The sequence below is a fragment of the Phyllopteryx taeniolatus genome, chromosome 13 (genome assembly GCF_024500385.1).
Source record: "Phyllopteryx taeniolatus isolate TA_2022b chromosome 13, UOR_Ptae_1.2, whole genome shotgun sequence".
Classification (NCBI taxonomy): domain Eukaryota; kingdom Metazoa; phylum Chordata; class Actinopteri; order Syngnathiformes; family Syngnathidae; genus Phyllopteryx; species Phyllopteryx taeniolatus.
This window is the reverse complement of record NC_084514.1, coordinates 13,027,192-13,048,213: the sequence shown is the minus strand read 5'-3', so window position 1 is coordinate 13,048,213 and position 21,022 is coordinate 13,027,192.

Below are 21,022 nucleotides of genomic sequence, written 5' to 3'. Positions count from 1 at the left end.
TACAAGCTTGGGAAGGTTAATGGGAATTTGCACAAAATCGTCAAAACAAATGATGTAGCTTATGCAAAAACCTTTTTGTTGGATTGAAAAGCATTATATTTTCACTTTTTCCGTCACCATCCCAATGACATGGATGGCAGAGTTGAGTCCGTCCTTGACTGTCAATGGCCTTTCCCAGGAAGCAGACAGCTTTCCAAATCCATTTTAACATGCGCTAAACTGCAAATGTCGCCTGATGTCAAAAAGAAACAAACAACAACAATAGCATTCAAGGTCATAAAATAGAACAATCTTTTCTTTTTTCAGAGTGTAGAAGTTCTCTTTATCCAAGAAACTTTCTATTCCAACATATTTGCTCAAACAGTATATTGAGACATCATCCATCCATAGCACTCGGTTTCAGTTTGATGGCATTTGCAATACGTGTCACTGCGCAGCTGGGCTTTAGGGTTAGGCCAATGCACCCTCCACCCCCAAAAATGCTACGTGAAATTGTGTTCTATTGGGTAAAGGCGTGACTTGTAACCATTGACATTTCTATGGGGAATTTACACCCCCATGCGGAGCTACTCTCTGTAGGAGACACGTCCAGCGAGAGCACTATCGTTCACTAAGTGAATGTGATTCATAGATAATCGGTGAATCAATCCTTAGATTTATTTATATATTCATTATGATTGATTCTACTAAGTCAGAAGACCTGTCAGTCCCGTCCCTCACAGCAAGTCAAAACAAACGGTGGTCACCAAACACAATACTGACCTTACTCACAGTACAAATAGAATGATAGCACAACACAAAACAAGTAGGTCTGATGATACCGTGGGTAATAGTGACACACACACACAGACACACGCACAACAACAACAACAACAACAACAACTACTACTACTACTACTGGGAAACAACAAGCAAAAACTACTAGTCATCAAGTAGTCAACTCAGGGGGATTGCGGATTCTATCTCAAAAATGTAAAAAAAAAAAAAAACCCTCCTGTAATGCCGCGGCACTTAGTGAAGTTTTCTCCACAAGGGGCGATGTGTATAAAATCTAAATATATATGTACAGTATATATACAGTGGTGCCTTGAGGTATGCGTTGAATTCATTCTGTGACCATGCTCTTATCTCAAAACATATTTCCCGATGAAATGTTTTTAATGAAGACAAGTAACAGTATATTGTTAAATATAGTCATAAAAACATAATGGAAGCGAATGTAAAGATATTAACTGGTTTTATGAAGTGTAATCAAGCCAGAAGTCTCACACACGCACACATATTATGGTACATTCTCACACATTCTCTCTCTCTCTCTCTTTCTCTCTCTCAGCCACACTCGTTCTTCACCTGCTCCCAAACGTCATGTGCTCCTTGCAGCACGCTGTCTATCTCAGTGTCTCGAGTTAGTGGATACATGCCACAAACCTTTGTTTGTGGCATGTCTTTGCAGACAAATTTAACTCAACCATACGGTATCGTGTACAAACACACAATAACAACATTTTCATAACCTGCAACGATCTGCTGTTGTGTAATCCTCCACAATCCATGAGTGTGAAAGGTTTGCGTCTTCTGCAGAATACTCTTTGTCACCATATCTCCCTAACTTTTCCAGTGTACTGGATCCCTTGTCCACAGCTTAAAATTGATTTTAAACACCCTTGGCCGGAGTTATTGTTTTTTTGTTTTTTTTTGGTGTGATGTTAATGGTTAGCCCGTGTGGCTTGCTGTGGTGTTTTTTGTAACATGTATGCAGTTGGCTAGTCTGCATTATAGTTAGTTTCACGATGAACTCGCCGCGGCGGCCTTGCGTCGCAGTGGGTTGGGATGGGGTTCGCATGCGCGTTGTCTCGCGGTGTCTCGGGCACTGGCCCTGTGCCTCGTCGATGGGCATTTGGTTTCATCCATTGAAGGGGATGGGTGAAAGTTCACCGGTGCCGTGTGGGGTTACTTTTCGTGTAGGGGAGCCTTGTTCCGGTGCGTGCCCTTCGGCGCGGGGGCTCTGTGGGTTCAGAGCAGGGGGTTGGGGCTTGTTCGTATGGACCTTGGCGTGGTGGGCCAAGATAGCTGGGACGGGTTCCAGCAGCCCCCGACCCTATTGAGGATAAGCGGTAATGAAAATGGATGGATGGATTTTCATATCATTTGATCAATAAGGGTAATAACGTGAAATGTTATTTCAAAATTGAATTAAATTTATTGATATGAGAGCAGCTGTGATCATTACAAAGGTCATAGTTGTTTCTCTGCGATAGGATGGCGACCAGTTCAGTGTACCGAAGATTGCTGGGATAGACTCCAGCACGCCACCAACCCGAGTGAGGATAAGCGGAACGGAAGATGAATGAATGAATAGTTGTTTGGATGACAAAAGAACTGTCGAGAAAGAATCAGATCATCTGAATCTTTGCAATGAATTTGCTTGTTATTTTAGTGAAAAAAATACAAGGACAACCCATCAGGTTAAATATCAGCACAAAGATCAAATGATACTACATCTGAAGGAAAAACTCGATTACCATGTCAGAATTTGATACAGTTGAATTTGATACAGTTGAGCCATTCAGCAACTGAAACCATCAACCAGCTGCCTTGACTCAATGACTCAAAACTTTCATCTGTGAGGTGTGAGCGATGTTTGTTTTCAATATCGGTCATGCAGCATGTAGCCCGAAATGTTCTGTTTTCTTCAGAAAACTTTCTTTTCTTGGATTTATTCATGGTTTACCTACCGGGATAATAGCTAATAAATCTTGGTGCCAGGTGTCGCACATCGGCATATTTTGAGCGACAAAAAATATATATTATTGTTATTATTATTATTATTATTTTATTTTTTTTTAAATATGATTTAATTATATTTGTCTTTTCATAATCTTCAAATTTAGAATCCATCCATTCATTTTCTTTACCGCTTCTCCTCACTCGGGTCGCAGGCGTGCTGGAGCCCATCCCAGCTATCTTCGGGGGAGAGGCGGGGTACACCCTGAACTGGTCACCAGCCAATCGCAGTGCACATAAAAACAAACAATCATTCACACTCACACTCACATCTAAGGGCAATTTAAAGTCTTCATTCAACCAACCGTGCATGCATGTTTTTGGGATATGGGGGGAAACCGGAGTACCTGGAGAAAACCCATGCAGTTCAAGGGGAGAACATCAAACCTCCACACAGGCAAGGTCCTTAGAACTGTGAGGCAGATGTGCAAACCGTGCCTACAAATTTAGAATTACATGTGACAAAAAAGGTTAGACCGTCTGCCTCACAGTTCCGAGGACCGGGGTTCAATCCCCGGCCCCGCCTGTGTGGAGTTTGCATGTTCTCCCCGTGCCTGCGTGGCTTTTCTCGCTTTCCTCCCACATCCCCAAAACATGCACGGTAGGTTCATTGACGACTCTAAATTGCCCGTAGGTGTGAATGTGTGCGTGAATGGTTGTTTGTTTATATATATGCCCTGCGATTGGCTGGTGACCGGTTCAGGGTGTAACCCGCCTCCTGCCCGATTATAGCTGGGATAGGCTCCAGCACGTCCGCGACCCTAGTGAGGATAAGCGGCTCAGAAAATGGATGGATGGATGGATGGATGGATGGATGGATGGGTGGATGTGACAAAAGAACAAACTGAAATTCAAACTGAAGCTCAGTTCAGGTCACCGTTCCAAAAATGTAGCAAGCTTGATCAGTTCCTTTTTCAGTATGAAATCCTCCTCTCACTATGTTGCTTTGCAGGTAAACAGTGTGTGTATGGTCTCTCCCGTTATGACATTCATTATTTACACGTTTGGTTAAAATAGGACAGCCTGGGCTTCAAAGCGATCTCACTAAAGCCCTGATATTCTTCCGGATCTCCCTCGCACTTTTGCTCCCTCCTCTCAACAGCTTATTCCTGGTGTTCCCCACCTCACTCTCCATTCTCACAACTCTCCTCTGTTTTTATTTCTGACATTTGTAACTGTCTGCAATTGTTCTCCTTGTCACAATGCCTTTCCTGTTGCCTTAATCCTTAAATGCTGTTCTGATCAAATTAGACCTGTTTTGACAATTTGCAGTAATAAAACTATCCTAAATGTCATTCTTGCACCCTGTTTTCGAAGTGCAACAAAGTGTGTGTGCACTGAAGCTGTCCTGGGTCAAATTATAAAATTGTCGCAATGGTGTGAATCTGTAAATGGTACATGCCATAAATCTTCCGCTTTCCCTTTGGGCTTGTCCCGTTAGAGATCTCCCAGCGTGTCATCCTTTTCCATGTGAGCCTATCTCCTGCATCCTCCTCTCTAACACCAACTGCCCTCACGTCTTCCCTCTCTACCTCCATCAACCTTCTCTTTGGTCTTCCTCTAGCTCTCTTGCCTGGCAGCTCCATCCTCATCATCCTTCTACCAATATACTCACTCTCTCTCCTCTGGGCGTGCCCAAACCATCGAAGTCTGCTCTCTCTAACTTTGTCTCCAAAACATCGAACCTTGACCGTCCCTCTGATAAGCTCATTTCTAATTTTATCCAACCTGGTTACTCGTAAAGAGAACCTCAGCATCTTCATTTCCGCCAACTCCAGCTCTGCTTCCTGTTTTCTCTTCAGTCCATGCATCATGGCTGGCCTCACAACTGTCTTATAATCATTGGCCTTCATCCCAGCAGAGACTCTTCTGTCACATAACACACCGGAATCTTTCCTCCACCCATTCCAAACTGCTTGGACCCGTTTCTTCACTTCCTGACCACACTCACCATTGCTCTGGACTGTCGACCCCAAGTATTTATTGTCCTACACACGCGCTATCTCTTCTCCCTTCCCCCTCCACCCCTCTCATTCATGCACATATTCTGTATTTTGTCTTACTTCGGCTTATCTTCATTCCTCTCCTTTCCAGTGCATGCCCCCACCTTTCTAACTTTGCCTCCACCTGCTCCCTGCTTTCACTGTATATCACAATGTCATCTGCTAACATCATGATCCACAGGATTCCAGTCTAACCTCATCTGTCAGCCTATCCATTAACCACTGCAAACAGGAAGGGGCTCAGGGCTGATCCCTGATGCAATCCCACCTCCACCTTAAATTCCTATGTTACACGCACAGCACACTTCACCACTGTTCTGCTGCCCTCATACATGTCCTGTACTATTCCAGCATACTTCTCTACCACGCCAGACTTCCGTATGCAGAACCATAGTTCCTCTCTGGGTACTCTGTCATAGGCTTTTTTCTCGATCTACAAAGGCACAATGTAGCTTTTTCTGACATTCTGTGTACTTCTCCATCAAGACCCTCAATACAAATAATGCATCAGTGGTACTCTTTCTAGGCACGAAACCATACTGTTACACTTCTGTCCTGAGTCTAGCCTCCACTACTCTTTCCCATAACTTCATTGTGTGTCTCATCAGGCTTTATTCCTCTATAGTTCCAACAGCTCTGTACTTTTCTCCATTCCTCAGACATTTTCTTTAACCGCTAGAATTCTGTTGAACAACCTGGTCAAAAATCCCACAGCCACCTCTCCTAGATGCTTCCATACATCCACAGGTATGTCATCAGGACCAACTGCCTTTCCATGTTTCATTACTTCTTGCTGGTCCACCACACTTGCCTCTTCTCTTCTTTGTTCTCTCTCATTTTCCTTATTCATCAACTCCTCAAAGTATTCTTTCCATCTATCCAGCACACTACTGCCACCAGTCAGCACATTTCCATCCCTATCCTTAATCACCCTAACCTGCTGCACATCCTTGCCATCTCTATCCCTCTGTCTGTCTGTCAAACTGTATGGATCTTTTTCTCCTGCTTTAGTGTCCGACCTGGCATACGGGTCATCATCACATGCCTCTCGTTTGGCCTTTTCCACCTCTACCTTTGTATTCCTATGTATTCCTTTCTTCTCTCCTCAGTCCTCTCAGTGTCCCACATCTTCTTAGCTAACCTCTTTCCTTGTATGATTTCCTGTACTTTGAGGTTCCACCACCAAGTCTCCTTCTCTACTTTCCTACCAGAAGATACACCAAGTACTCTCCTGCCTATCTCTCTGATCACCTTGGCTGTAGTGGTCCAGTCTTCTGGAAGCTCCTCTTGTCTATCTTCCCTTTTCCCAGCTTCCACCACATGGTTCTGTGCCCTGCCTTTGAGTAGAAAAAAAGAGTAGAACTTTCCCTTTCCTCCGAAACATTGATTAGGGATTAATCCTCCATTTATTGATGTTAGACAGGGTATTAATACAGTTGTAAAAATATTTGTAGCTTTTGATATACTGTATATACAATTACGGTTGGAATTGACCCAGAACATATCATGTGCGCATGGAAAGTGAACAATATGTAAGGGTTAACAATTAGCCTTGCTCAATTCCTCCCTTCTCTCATCATCTTACTGACTCACTCATAAGGCTGCTCGAAAGAAGAGTGTGTCCTCTCCTCCCACTTGTTCACCACCCATTTCTATCTCCCTCTGGCCCCTCACTCATTTTTAGTACTGTCACAGGAGCCTTTTTCTCCCTCTCTTGGTACCTCTTCCTCTCCGTCTGTGTGTTTATGGGCAGTGCTATATTGAGATCGTCTGGGAGGCAGACACAGAGGGAGAGAGGGGGCCAGAGTGCAGTGCGTGCAAGAGAAAGAGAGAGGAAGAGTGATAGAGAAACAATGTCTGAAAAGCCCGACAATTCAAGACAGAGAGAAGGTGACATGACACCATACAAATACTGCATGTACTAATTTGATTTGAAAATAGCAGTATCAAAATCGAGTTGATGGCACAGTGGATAGTAATACGCAACTCTGTCAGTACATAGTGGCTGTGGATCACCTATTTTACTAGCCTGGAGTTTTTGCTAACATTATGAGAGTTGTGTGCACTGCCTTGTGTGAAGTTTGACAAACACAAACAGTTCCCACCTTTTCTGTCGCATCTCCATCCATCCCTTTTCTGTCCTGCTTATCCTCACTAGGGTCGCAGGTGTGCAGGAGCCTATTCCAGGTATCTTTGGGCGAGAGGCGGGGTACACCCTGCACTGGACGCCAGCCAATCGCAGGGCACACAACAATTCGCACTCACATTGACACCTACGGGCCATTTCGAGTTTTCAATCAACCTACCGCACATGTTTTTTGTGGGAGGCGGGAAGCACGGGGAGAACATGCAAACTCCACACAGTCGGTGCCGGGATTTGAACCCCGGTTTTGTCGCATCGTTAGAAAGAAAATATACTCACACATAAAGTGCCGTGGAAAGTATTCACCCTCTTCTCAAATTCTCTTTTTTTCGCATAGTTTTCCCACTTTGTTTAAGGTCATTGAACAATATAAAATAAGATAACCCAGGTAAACATAAAATGCTGTTTTTAAATGGTGATTTTATCTTTTAAGGGAAAAAAAAATATTCCAAGCTACCGGGCCCTGTGTGAAGAAGTAATTGCCCCCCTTGAAATCATGAATTAACTGTGGCTCCTTGAGCCGTCACCTTATCATGGTGGAGGGGTTTGTGTGTCCCACCTAGGAGCTAAGTTGTCTGGGGCTTTATGCCCCTGGCAGGGTCACCCATGGCGAACAGGTCCTAGGTGAGCAACCAGATGAGAACCAGACCAGAACAGATGACAAATAAAGTAATTGACATCTAGCAGTCTGGAAAGGGTTACAAGCTTTTCTAAAGCTTTAGGACTCGAGCGTACCACAGTGAGAGCCATTAGCCACACTGAAGTAACTTGAAACCAAGAAGCGGAATAATGACTAAAATTTTCAGATTTTTGACTACTGTAATGGAAATCAGACATTTTTTATATTTTGTGGTCTAAAATAAGTATTTAAAAAAATAAGCAAATAAAAGTGAATAATTATGGAACCCTTAACTTGAAGGTGTGTCGTACTTTTCTCCCCACAATGCATCTTAAAGGGGAAGTCTGGAGTCCTCCAAAAAATAAAAAACCTTTTTGTTTGTTCAAACTTTTAGTATGAACTGACAGTATTACATGAGGAAAATGATCTGTGATAAAAAAAAATCATCCCTCTCTGGCTCCATCTTGTACCTCTAATTTGATATCGTAAATGAGGAGGTCTGTGGCATTTGGGTATTGATTGTAAATTCCCAAAAATAAAACTTCAAACCCTTCCAATGGGCTCACTACTTGTGGGAGGGGCCATAGGGGTGAGGTGCAGTGTGAGCTGGGCGGTGGCCGAAGACGGGGATCTTGGCGATCCGATCCCCGGCTAAAGAAGCTGGCTCTAGGGACGTGGAATGTCACCTCTGTGGCAGGGAAGGAGCCCGAGCTGGTGTGTGAGGTTGAGAACTTCAGACTAGATATAGTCGGGCTCGCCTCCACACACGGCTTGGGCTCTGGTACCAGTCCTCTTGAGGGAGGTTGGACTCTTTTCCACTCTGGAGTTGCCCACGGTGATAGGCGCCGAGCAGGTGTGGCTATACTTATTTCCCCCGGCACCTGTACGCTGGGGTTCACCCCAGTGGACAAGAGGGAAGTCTCCCTCCGCCTTTGGGTGGAGGGATGGGTCCTGACTGTTATTTGTGCCTATGCACCAAACAGCAGTTCAGAGTACCCACCCTTTTTTTTAGTCTTAGAGGGGGTGCTGGAGAGCGATGGGGACTCCATCGTTCTGCTGGGGGACTTCAATGCTCACGTGGGCAATGACAGTGAGACCTGGAAGGGCGTGATTGGGAGGAATGACCCCCCCCCCCCCCCCCCCCCCCCCCGATCAGAACCCGAGTGGTTTTCTGATATTAGACTTCTGTGCTCACCGTGGTTTGTCCATAACGAATACCATGTTCAAGCATAAGGGTGTCCACACGTGCACTTGGCACCAGGACACCCTAGGTCGCAGTTCGATGATCGACTGTGTGGTCCTGTCATCGGACTTGCGGCCACATGTCTTGGACACTCGGGTGCCGAGAGGGGCGGGGCTGTCAACTGATCACCACCTGGTGTGTTAGTTGGCTGGGGGAAGATGCCGGTCCGACATGGCAGTGTGGAAAATATAGTGGACTTAGCTTAAAGAACATGAAAGTCTCTGTGTATGTGACACATGGACACATCACCAAACAAAATCAACCCCCACCATCCTGAACTTCTTCAACAAGCTATCAGGTAAGGGCTGCATATCACAAGTTCAGAATCAGAATCAGAATCACAATCATCTTTATTTGCCAAGTATGTCCAAAACACACAAGGAATTTGTCTCCGGTAGTTGGAGCCGCTATAGTACAACAGACAGTCAATTTACAGAACACTTTGGAGACAGAGACATTGACAAAAAACAATTGTGCAAAAAGATGCAGAGTCCTCTAGCACTTAGAGCAGTTCGAATGACTAATATTGCAATAGACCGGTGCAATGACCATTCTGCAAGGGGCGCTGAGACTTCAAGGAGTGGATGCGGTTTAAAGTGACGAGTAGTGCGATAATCTGGGACAATGTTGGTTGTGCAAATGTTACAGATACTCCTCAAACAGTGTGCAATGGAGCAGATGCTATTCTGTTTGATGCCGTTATAATGCAAATCTGTCCTTACCTTGCACAAAGCCTCACAGTTCTGAGGTTGTGGGTTCGAATCCGGGCTCTGCCCTCCCTGTGGGAAATATGTATCTTCTCCTTGTGATTATTTGGGTTTTCTTCCTCCCACCTTCCAAAAACATGCATGTTAGATTAAATGAAGACTCTTAATTTTCCTCAGGTGTTAATGTTAGTGTGAATGGTTGTTTGTCTATATGTGCCCTGTGGTTGGCTGGTGGCCAGTCCAGGGTGTACCAAAGTCAGCTAATATAGGCTCCAGCACACCTGCGACCCCAGTGAGGATAAGCGGTATAGAAGATAGATGTACAGATGCTACAAGGTTTGTGTACAGTGAGGCTGTTCTGGGTCATATTTGACCCATGTCTACTAAAATGGATTTAGATTTACTAGTGGAATAAACCGAGGAAAGGGGTGGTAATGGTGAGAATCTTGAAACTGTACATGCCATAAATGTGTGTATTTTTAAGGGACATTGCTAACAGTGTTCAAGAAGGAGCTTGAAACAGTCCAAGGGAACTGTCTTTGTTTCCACCACATTTGCATGTTCCCAAAGAAACATGCACCTGCTGGGCTTTGAAGGGTCATGGGAGAGTCTCGAAACAGTGAACGAGTAAAACAGCATAAGAATGATCATAGTGAAAGGTCAAGGGGTGTCTCGACACAAGCGCAAGACCTGTTTTAACAGTATATGCAGGAGAACACAAATAAACACATTTCGTTTAGTGTACTTGACCAGGGTGTCATCAGACAGCCACAATATGCATTTTGTGGGTTGGAAGTGGTACAGAACATACGCACACATTTGTTAGCAGGCCTTTGTTTTTGGTATCATTTCATTTCAGACTTTTTACAGAAATTACTTCTTTTCTTCAGTTGTTCTCTTTCTCAGCTGTGTCACTTGACAGTAGGGCTTTTCACTATTGATTATTTTTAGAATAAATTATTCTATCGATGATTACATCAAAAAAATCTGTACAAAAATTATTTTGCGTACAAGTTTACACATTTTGCACATTTTTTTCATTTTTTCATCAACCTTTTTGAAACTGAGCGGTACTTCTTTGCTACTGAGCAATACGAAGGGCTACTTGTTTGAAATACACTTCTTATGCTGCTTCAGGTTCAATCCGTAATTTCTCGTGTATAATGCGCACCCATGTATAATACCCACCCCCAAATTTGACCTCAAAATTCTGGAAAACACTTCTACCTATGTATAATGCATTTTAAAAATGCATATACCCATATGGTCAAAACATGAAGTATTATCTGTATTTTGTTAGAGTTTCAAAGAATTTTTATGAAGTTAAGCATTTTATTTGAACACGTAATACTTTCTTTTTATTTACTTGCTCTTATTTTGAAATTCACAGCCCTACTTTTATTTAGGAAATGAGAAAGCACACAGTTGTGCTCATATGTTTGATTATCCAGGCATAATTTGTAAGATGTGTACAATTCGTTAAAGAAAAGATGAAGGGCCAGGCGAAACACCTTTAATTTTGTTTTAATGGGGTTCAAATTAAATTGTCTAGCATTTCAGAAAAGCATTATCATGAAACAAAATACAACCATAAATAAATTACTGAGGGTTGTTGTTCAGTCATCAGTCGTATTTAAAAAAACAACAACAACAATATTTCACAAATTCTGCCAGGGTATGTAAATTTATGAGCACAACTGTACATGTTATGCAGTCATACGTACCCCTGTCATATTGGAATGAAAGTGTAGGCTATACCTTTTTCATAACCTCTAGGTGGCGGTGGTTTATTAGAATGAAAGTGCTCACCTTTCTCATAACCTCTAGGCGGCAGTGGCCTATTGGAATGAAAGTGTACATCTTTTTCATAACCTCTAGGTGGCGGCATACATTTATAAAATGGGACGGTTTTTTTTGTTTTCCCCCATACCTATGTATAATGTGCACTATTGACTTTTGACAATTTTTTGGGGGGGGGGGAAATGTGCATTATACACGAGAAATTACGATACATGTGAGTTACAGATTGTTCATACTACAGCTGCAAGTAATTATTATTTTTGTAATAGAGCCAACTTAATTATGATTCAGTTACTGTTTGGTCCGTGAAATGTCAGAAAATAGGGTAAAATGTTCTTTCATTCATTCATTCATTTTCCATCCTACTTATCCTCACTAGGGTCGCGGGCATGCTGGAGCCTATCCCAGCTGACTGTGGGCGGGAGGCGGGGTACACCCTGAAATGGTCGCCAGCCAATCCCAGGGCACATATAAACAAACAACCATTTGCAGTCATATTCACACCTATGGGCAATTTAGAGTCTTCAATTAACCTACCTCGCCTGTTTTTGGAATGTGGGAGGAAACCAGATTACCTGGAGAAAACCCACGCAGGCACGGGGAGAACATGCAAACCCGCTCCTCGGAACTGTGTGGCAGATGTGCTAACCAGTCCTCCACTATGGCGCCTGCAAATTTCTTAATTTGATTAAACACAAAGATAACCAGTCTGCCATATTGGAGTACGACATAAATTTGAGAATATTTTCTTTTGAGAGGCTGAAATCAGGATTTGTACAAGTTTAAACAATGACTCTAAACGATTAATTGATTGTCAAAATAGTTGCCGATTAATTTGATATTTGATTAGTTGTCGATGAATCGATTAATTGTTGCACATCTACATTACAGTTATTTGTTTTATACAGTTTTTATGTCCTTTTTAGCTTTTTGCTTAATTTTAGGATTGCTTCTTTGAGTTTGTTTACTCATCTTTTCAGATATTGATGAGTTTTTCTTGGATTTGTCTTGGATTAGTAATTGACTATTCCTGTCATAACATGAAAAGTAACTGGACCAGTGACAAATGTTTCCGTGCTAAACTAAGGATTGTTCCTAAAAGGAAAAGAGCCTGACTTGCACTTTGTGTTACCGATACATTTCTATACTAATCAAGGCAGCAGCCGGAATATTTCAACATTTGACTTGCCGAACAATTCCCCAAAATGGCACAACCTCTCAACCCTTCCAAAGTGCTTGACAGAGTCAACTAAACTTTCAGGACGACATCACCCCACTTGCCCCGTCCCATCACGGAAGGTTTGATTCACAGGACTGACAACCTTATTATGCGGCACACTTATTATTGATATTACGCCGCAGAGGCACGGTTGCCATGGTCACAGAGCGAGAGACATTTAATTTTCTCTCCTCCATCATCATTATCTATGGGGCCATCTGTTGTGGAAAATGAATTCAGCCTCATTTGCATGACTGATAAGCACATTCTTTATCTGTCCCATAGAAGGTCATATGCCATGGATTTGGGGGGTAAAGAGAGAGAGGGACGTGTGAAATGATGCAAGGTTTTTACTTTTAGGAACAAGGTACATAGGATCATAGGATGTGTGTGTGCATATGCGTGTCCATGTGCTTGCGTGTGAGTGTATGCTTGTGCATGTATGTTTGAATGTCTGTCGGAGCTTAGATTTGTTCGTGTGCCTGCATAATCCACCGACATGTAATGTTTATGTATGCCCTCTTGTTTATACTCATGCCATGCCTTTGTTCTCATTTGGATGCTTCTGAATTTACATAAGTACGTTTGTGTGTGGGTACCACTTTTATGATTGCATGCAGCAAATTTAACAGTGAACACATTGACTTCCTGGGTACTGTGAATGTCTGTTTGTTGCAAAAAAACATCTGAATGATTCCCAAGACTTTTTGGAGAATATTATATGGACTGACGAGATGAAAGATGAGCTTTTTGGAAGGTGTGTGTCTCGTTACACCTGGCATAAATGTAGCACAGCATTTCAGAAAAAGAACATTATACCAACAGTCAAACATGGTGGTGGTAGTTTGATAGTCTTGGGCTGCTTGGCTCCTTCGGGACCTGGACAACTTGCTCAGATTGATGGAACCATGAATTCTGCTCTTTGACAGAAAATCCTGAAGGAGAATGTTCAGCCATCAGTTAGTGACCTCAAGCTGAAGCGCACTTGGGTTCTGCAGCAGGATAACCTGCACCACCAAGTCAACTTCTGAATGGCTTAAAAAAACCAAATGAAGGCTTTGGAGTGGCCTAGTCAAAGTCCAGACTTGAATCTGATTGAAATGCAGTGCCATGACCTTAAAAAGGCCGTTCATGATAATAATCCAAACAATTCTGTAAGGAAGAGTGCGCCGAAATATCTCTCCAGAGACTTGAAAGACTCATTGGCAGTCACAGAAAACGCTTGTTTTCAGTTGTTGCTGCTGAGGACGGCCCAACCAGTTATTAGGTTTCGGTGGCCATTACTTTTTCACACGGGTCCAGGTAACTGAATAGTTTTTCGTCATTAATAAATGAATTCGCTGTTTGGAAAAAAGGATTTTAGGTTCACTTGGGGTATATTTAAACATTAAAGTGGGGAAACGATGCAAAAATATTAAGAATTTGAGAAGGGGGCCAATACTTTTTTGGCACTGTATATCCCCAAAAATACGGATAAAAATAACATATACAATGTATGTATTATTTATAATCAAAGGGTTCTCGTTTGATGTGCGTCCCACGTCTGAGAAGCACAAAAATTAGCAGGGACGCATGAAGCATATTGATTCTGCGTTTGTAACGCATGGTTTAAGACCCACCCTACGTATGTGTGTGTGTGTGTGTGTGTGTTTGTGTTGGTGAAGCGCTTCCACACACAGCAAATCCGTCCATCCATCCATTTTCTGAGCCGCTTCTCCTCACGCGGGTCGCGGGAGTGCCGGAGCCTATCCCAGCTGTCATCGGCCAGGAGGCGGGGTACACCCTCAACTGGTTGCCAGCCAATCGCAGGGCAAATATAAACAAATAACCATTCGCACTCACATTCACACCTACGGGCAATCTAGAGTCGCCAATTAACCTACCGTGCATGTTTTTGGTATGTGGGAGGGAACCGGAGTGCCTGGAGGCACGGGGACAACATGCAAACTCCACAGAGGGGGCCGGGGATTGAACCCCGGTCCTCAGAACTGTGAGGCAGACGCTCTAACCAGTCGCTCACCGTGCCCCCACACACAGCAAATCAAAAGTTGCTTACCAATCAGAGACAGAGTAGAGTGAGTTTGCGTTCGATACAATGGACACGGGTGTTTTTTCTCGACTTGATACATTTTCATTGTTGCGGTAACAGCCACCGCGTTCACGACGCAGCAAGCCGTCTGCTTCTGCAATGTCTCCCCCCTTGCAGTGCAGGCAAATGAATAATGGTGTTTTTATTATTATTATTATTATTCATCCAAATTAAGACATTTGTGGGGCCTCTTTAGTGGGGAAATTTTTATTTATCTAAGATATTTTATTTATTGTTGTACATTACAATCCTAATGTTCAATGTTCCTTACAATTGAAAGTGAATTGTTCTTAAAAAGGATGTACTTGAATTATCCATCCATGCATCCATTTTCTGTCGCGCTTCTCCTCACGCGGGTCGCGGGCGTGCTGGTGCCCATCCCAGCTGAGGGCACACCCTCAACCGGTTGCCAAACAAACAACCATTCGCACTCACAGTCACACGGGCGGGGCCGGGGATTGAACGCGGGTCCTCAGAACTGCGAGGCTGACGCTCTAACCGGTCGGCCAGCGTGCCGCGCAATCAGTCTAATTTGCTTTCAATTTGAAATGTATATTTTAAATGTTGACAAACTGGTATTTGCAGATTCATCTTGCATCACCCAGGATTATTAAACAGCAAGCGCCTGACTGCTACCTCAATATCATGACGTATCTGGATTGCCGATAACGTCTTACATTTTACTCAGTATTGGATGGAAAAGGAGGTCTGTGATAGCAAACATCCTTGTTGCTTGTATAATATGTCTTCCAAGTGATTAATCCCGATGGAAATGACAGTGTTTAGTTTTGGCATGAAATTACCCTGCTAATGTAGATATCAGAAAAGAGGTCTTCTTCTTCTTCTTCTTCTTCTTCTTCTTCCCTGTGGCACCTTGCTGCCTTTCACAGGTCAGTGCGTCTACTATAGCAGACTTCTGGCTTTGGGGTCAGGACTCTTGATTGTCGATAGACATATTGTTAAGTGGGTGGTGCGCTGCAATATTTTCCTTTGGATTCTTGTTTCCACCCACGCAGTGGGTCTGTTGTTCACTCCTATTTTACGTTACTAGAGGCGAGTTGGTAACTTTGTTTGACATTTTGGAGTTGGTAGACACGGTGCAGTGGGTCTATAATGGCATTTTCCTCCACTCTGTCAGGATATTACAGAAACGGAGTTCATTACTCCCCATTAACTTTCACCAACTATGCGAAAAATACTCACACGGTGAGTCGATAGCTAGATATTAAGGGCACGACTTTTGGTGCAAGACGTTTATTTGAAATAGTTTAATACAGTGCTTAACAAATGTCATTTAAAAATACTTTACTACTATATATACTTTATGTTTCTGTCATGGTTAATACACCAGTAAGTAGAAGGCCTTTACCCAAAATAATATTTCTAATGTTAAGACTTGTATGGTGGTATAATAATTGTTATTTGCATTAATTTAAGCTCAGATTTTCAAAGACATTTTTCCCCATGATTTCCTGATTGAGATGTCAAACTACAATTATTTTACATTCCTTCCCTGAATTGTTTGAGTTCTTTAGTTGAAGTGGTGGAATCTTCTGCTTGATTAATAACTGACCTCCCATGAGCCATGTCATGTCATTTGGCGAATTGATGACGATGATGATTTTGCTGGATGGTCTCTGAGATAAATAAAGGTTGAATAAATGTGTTTGCACCGGATGTCACAAGGTAACAGTGATCAGTGCGGCCATCAACGGCTTTTTATGACTTGGGTTTCGATCACGTGAAGAGAAGTGCTTCTCTCCTGGACAGGTTCTCGCCATTGATATATTGATATTGATATGAATCCATCGAATGTGTGTGCTCGTGTGTGTGTGTGTGTGTGTGTGTGTGTCTCACCGCTTATGCTTTGTTCTTTCATGGCACATTTGTCATTCCATTCCAAAGCCACACACACACACACAAGCACGCACGCTCACACAAAAGCAAACCATAATGTCAGGTTAACGCTTGTTTCTCTTCCTCCCAATGCACCAGCAATGCAGTTTCTCCTCCCTTAAGGTTTCTTTCTTCCAGCTCTCCCTTTTCTCTCACCAGCTCCTCTCCCTCGGTCCCAGTGAACAACAAGTCTTCACCTTCTCCCACGCTATCATCTTGAGTCCCATTGCACTTTCTCCTCCTCCTTTCCCTCCCTGGCTCTCTCCTGCAACTTGCTCTTTACTCTGCAACATTTACATCTCTAACCTCAATAACATCTCTCTCCCTCGTCCCTCCTGCAGCTATCTCAGCCTTCATTTTCCGTACACTCTCGGAACAGCGATGTGTGCCATACATGCATGAACTGCGCTGGAGACAAAAGGTTGTGTCTCAGTTCAAAAAGCCTTGAGAAAATCGAAACTTTCAACAAATAACATTTAGGGCTTGATTTTCGTAGATGGTTTCGTGCACGTTTGGCAATTTGGCAGTCCGATCTGCAACAAGCCGGTGTTCTTTGACATTCGCCAGGCAGTGACAATTTGGTGACACAAAGTCGGTCTAATCTTACAACTGCTCACACCATTTCTAAATCTTAGCACAAGTTGATGTCGGTGAGTTTGAGCGGGGGCACAAGCAGACAGACACTGAGGGACGGACATTTGTGCTGGGTGTCAAACGTTTTCCACGTGAACAGCGGGCATCTTTCTTCATTTTATTTTTGTAACTTTGTTTTCAGTTATTCATTTTATGTTAACGTCACATTTATTCTAAGCCTAGTATTCTATTCATATGCGATAGTGTTTTTCTATCGAGTCCAGACATTTACAGACATTTCTGAACGTCCTGTTCACCTTTGACCCTTAGGAAGCCAGAATGTCGGCTGCAAAGGTCTCGGGTTACTTCATAGAAACATGACAATCGGATGTCCTGTTGTTGAAATGTTTGCAATGTCTGGGGAAGAGACAAACATATGTCAGATAGATAACTTTTCTTACATAAAGATCGTAAATCAGGAGGAATAGAAAAGGGCTGGGTGTTCAATGAATATGCGGTTAGACTGTAAGAGATAAGCGAGTTTCTCGACCTTTGACCTCCCGGACCCGAGCAAATCGCTTTCTTCTTGTGAAGAATTTGGTTGTCTGCTCTTCGCCATGTTGAGACTGTCATTGCGCAACTAATGGAATGGAATGGCATCAAAGGGAATGAAAGGTCGGCTGTAAACACACCCACAGCAGCGCAGACCTCCCTCTTTTCGAGGCGTCTAGTCTAACTCGCGCCTGGCGCACAATTTAGGGCGCTAACAAAAACAGTTCGAGGGCAGAATGCAGTCATTGCAAAATCCAAAATTCCAATTGGGCCAGCTCCACCAAAAAACTGCATCAGCCACATGTGTACTGATTAGCCATGACTTCAGTTAGAGGGAAAAGACAAGCACGGGAATCTGCCGTTCATGAAGGTGCGAGTGTGTCTCCTGCAACTGTTAGCGCTCCGACACTATTTTACAGAAATGTACAGAAATATGAACTGCTTGATGGTCTTTTGAGTTTGTATTTGACAGGTTTTTTTGTTTGTTTGTTTGTAGCATGTGAATTAATAAAGCAATATCAGTAATGCATACTTGATAGAATGTATTAGTAATTGATTTTTCACTTTAAAAACAAAAATGAGGAGCCACTGTGGGGAGTCTCGGGCTAAAGAGTCCCAGATGAGCTCAGACCCTGGATGAGAGTTGGCGGTTTGTGGCGTTCTTTTGCGCTTCTATTGCTGTTTTGTAAACGGTGTTTGATGACCTTCTTATGCTTGATGATATTTGTGCTACATTTGAACTCGTTATTGATTCACAGCACTTTGGTCAGCTATGTTTTTTTTTTTTTTTAAACATTTTTAAACACCCTTTATAAATAAATGTTATTGTGATTCGATTAGCCATGATGCTGTACAATGATCGGAACAATGTCATTAGATTGTGTGACAAGCAGGTGTACCTAACGAAGGGTCCAGTGAGTTTACTATCCTTAACGAAATGTTTAATTTGTGGATATGGCTCCACTTTTGTTTATTGGCTAAACAATAAATTAATTGTGCTGAATTGGCATTAACATTGCCAAGTAAGAAGTGGAATTTACTAATACAGTATCGGATGCCCAGAGGGTGTCTGTGTCCCAACCCACCAGAGTAGTTATCATGTCTTCCTCAACAGCCTGGCAGCATTGTTGCAAATAGCTGTTTGTTTTTGCTCCTCTGTTCAAAAATACTTCATTTGATTTCCGTCATGAGGAAGCTCAGAAGAATATGCCCGACATACAGTACATGTATAGTTCAGAACATAGACTCACGTCATTGAATGTTTCTCTAAATATTCAAGTATAAACTTCGAATGATTTGAAGATGTTATTTTGCATGGTCTACATTTTTATATAAGTTCCCCCAATAAGCGGCTGCTTCTGCAATGTCTCCCCCTGCAGTGCAGGCAAATGAATCAATGAGCACCTCTTGTCCACTAAGAAATGAGTCCAATTTGTAATCTAATTCTACTGATAACACCGGAATTCAATTAGAATTATCCATGTTTGCCTGTGTGGACAAGGAAGGAAAATCATAATTTTGTGAACCATCAGAATTGCCAATTGCTCATATACTCTCTCTCTCTGTGTGTGTGTGTATGTATGTATGTATGTATGTATTTACATATATATATATATATATATATGTCCCAACCCAGGACCTGTAACCACCAGACTGCGCTGCCTACATTCAAACCAAAAACATTAAAATACTCTTATGACAAATGTTGACCAGTGACAGTCTGGCTGCTTTGAAAATAAGTCCCCTTCCTTGACTTCTGATCTGCTCGTGTTCTGTTTCTCTTAGCACCTCTTGTTGTGAATGATCCTCGTTTTGGAAATAAGAGTCACATAAAGGCGACTTAAAGCCAAACACACACGCACAAGTCAGCGATGTCGAGGTTTTGCACAACAACCGGAAATGTGAAATTCCAAATCGTACCATCTGACGGTTGTTTGAGGTTTCGCAGCTGTATTTATTTCCAAACAGCCCATCACCACTAGAAGTCCCTCAGCCCAGACATTTGGCTTTTCTACCTGCAATGCCTCAAGGCTAGCCGAGTGGCCGGATTAGTTTGAACTCCGATCCTAACTCGGGTGTGAACGGCGCAGCAATTTGGCTTTTCTAATTCAATGACCAAAGGGCTGGCTGGTTCAGTTTTTCTCACCATTCTTCACCGTCTTATCACCAAATGAGGCAATTACTCTCTCCTCTCTACACAGTTACTGAAAGAGAACTGATGTTGCTTTGCCGTTACCTGGATAAGTACACAACACTGCGTACGCTTTTGTTGGATACAATCCATTACAGATGCACACCCAGAGCTCCTCATAAATAGATAGTTTATAGTTACTGACGTATCCCTGCCGATAGCCAACACGTTCATTAGTAAAGTTATAGAAAATGGAGCAAGCTCTGTCTCTGAGTGTTACAATCCCAATCGGACGGAATTTCCCAACGTACCCTGTGTCGATACCCTGTCTGTGCAACTACTACTACATGCAATGCAACCATATGTTTATAAGGAGATCTGGGGGTGTCTTTGTAATGAGATGCAACCAAGAAAAAAGTGTAAGCAGTGTTGTGTAAGCGTGCAGCCAGTAATTTCGAGGAAATGTTGTAATGTAACGAGAGAGGTAGAGGTTTAGAACTCGTGGACGATATTTCCTCACAGCGTCGTGTTCAACAGGCTACGGGCAGTAGCGTTCTTTTTTCAAGCTGAGCATTGTCGTGGACGACCACATTCCGATGTCCCTGTCAGACAATCGGCCGAGCGCTTGGGCAGAAATGGCGGCGTTTACAAATGCGAGGTGGCTAATTGGAGGCGGTTGAGTTGTTAATTTTCAACCGCAGAGCCTTTGGAGCGGGAGTAAGAAAACCCTGGGCTTTCCAGTGTTGCTGCAGCCTTTTCCAGGACTAATTCCTCTTCTGTGCTCTTTCTTCAACCGAGCTAGCACGGGGAAGAAAACCTTATTTATTCGTTTGCCAGCTTTTAGTGGGAATCCTGAGTCTCCTTTTTTGCTCTCTGAATGTAGCAATGCCGGGAAAATACAGTAATAACGACGTGTGCAAGCCCCTTTAAGGACACACCAAAACGTGTCTGTGAATTAAATGCATTGCACATACTTCGCATGAGCCAACAGCCCCCCAACCCCCCTCCATCATCTCTTGTCTGCTGCTCACGCTCCCTCCATGGCTTCCGAGGGCCCGTGGGAAGAGCAGACTCTGGGAGCAGACAGTCTGCAGCCCTAAATATATGTATAGGGGAAGGGAGGGCACATTAGCAGGCAGAGGAGCAAGGGAGAGCGAATGAAGGGATGGAAGGAAGGAAGGAAGGAGGGAGGGAGGGAGGGAGAACATAGTGAGTGTCGGAGGACATACATTGCACAGTGTACAGACAGCCACATCCACAGAA